General features: G+C 49.3%; 1 pseudogene; it reads left to right on the forward strand.

The window, feature by feature from the left end:
- The first annotated feature begins 240 nt into the window (after positions 1 to 240).
- On the forward strand, positions 241 to 546 carry LOC118928880 (60S ribosomal protein L37a-like; annotated as a pseudogene).
- The last annotated feature ends 1,011 nt before the right edge of the window (positions 547 to 1,557 follow it).

Here is a 1,557-nt window from a genome sequence, read left to right on the forward strand (position 1 = left end):
GGCTGCAGTGGTGTGGCCCCCGAGCCCTGTGGACCCCAGTGTGGGGACTCAAACCACAGCTGTTCCACCCACAGGTCCCCACCTGTCATCGGTCACAGGCCCTCAGGCTTGCTTGCGCACTTACTACCAGGTCCCACTAGGTGTCTCTGTTACTTTATTTTTCTGCTGCCTTGAAGTGAAGGAAGGCCACTGAAAACTATCCAAAGCAGCTCTCTCGGCTTGCACCTAGTAGGCGGCGACATGGCCAAAGGCTCTAAGAAGGTGGGAATCATCATCGGTAAATAGAGGACCCGTTATGGTGCCTCCCTCAGGAAAATGGTGAAGAAAAGTGAAATTAGCTGCCAGCCAAGTACACTTGCTCCTTTTGTGGCAAAATCAAGATGACAGGCGATCTGTGGGATCTGGCACTGTGGTCCCTGCATGGAAACAGCAGCTGCCAGTGCCTGGCCCTACAACCCCACTTCTGCTGTCACAATAAAGCTGGCCACGAGAAGACTGAAGGAACTGAACGACCAGGAGAAGCGCCACCATGTGAAGCATTGCTAGACAATAACAAATGGGTTAACTTATGTAACAAAAAAACTATTCAAAGCCGGGCAAGTGGGCTGCCTGGAATTCTGTGGTCTTCAAAATAAACCGGACTCCTTTAGCCAGCCAGAGCTGTGGGCATGAGGGCGTGGAGAGAAGAGAACTCATATATATTGGAGGCCTTCTGCATGTCAGCCAGTTCACATACCTTAATTTTAATAATGCCAACACTCAAATAATGAATGCATGGTAGGTGCAACACATTGTTGTATGTGCTTTACAAATACCAATTCACATAAGTTTCACAACAACCCAGGAGATAAGTCCACAAGTACAGAGGGGTTAAGTAACTTGCCCAAGGCCACACAGCTTATAAGTGGGACGGTCATTTGCACCACTTCGTCTTCACAACAACCCTGCCAGGTAGGTGTTGCCATCCCTGTTTTGAAGATGAGCAAACCAGGCTCAGAAAAATTAAGAGGTAAAAGTTACACAGCTAAACAGTGGCAGAAGCTGAGACCATATCTAGGTTGATTTGACTCAGAACAAAATATGACTTGGCCCCTTCGCTGAGAGGGAGAGAAGACTAGTTCGCAGGAAGCGTCCTGGGTCCTTAGCCCCACGTGGTCACACGCGTAGGCCTGCAGACACCATAAAGGATGGTGCAGCACCCCCTTCACTTCGATGGGGCTGAGCTATTCCAAACTATTTCAGGAATTTCTTCAAAGGAAACAGGAGTGACAGAGCTGTCACCTTGCAGGCAAGCTCCCCACCGGTGTGTGCAGAGAGGAGCCTCTGCCCACTCCACCTCAGGAAAATGAGGGAGCATTGCTCCAGAGGGGGGCAGGTTCTTGCTCAGGGCCAACAGAGGTTTCTAAAAGGTGGGATCTGAGGGCATTGACAAAAAGCCTCAAGTTTGTTCCCTTTACCCCACTTTTAACTGCTGCCCAAAATTCCACCTTGAGAGATGTATTTACTTGGCTTAAGGCATGAGGGTCTCTGTTAAAATACAACTACCACTTGTGGTAG

This window comes from Manis pentadactyla, chromosome 6 (assembly GCF_030020395.1).
Source record: "Manis pentadactyla isolate mManPen7 chromosome 6, mManPen7.hap1, whole genome shotgun sequence".
Taxonomy (NCBI): domain Eukaryota; kingdom Metazoa; phylum Chordata; class Mammalia; order Pholidota; family Manidae; genus Manis; species Manis pentadactyla.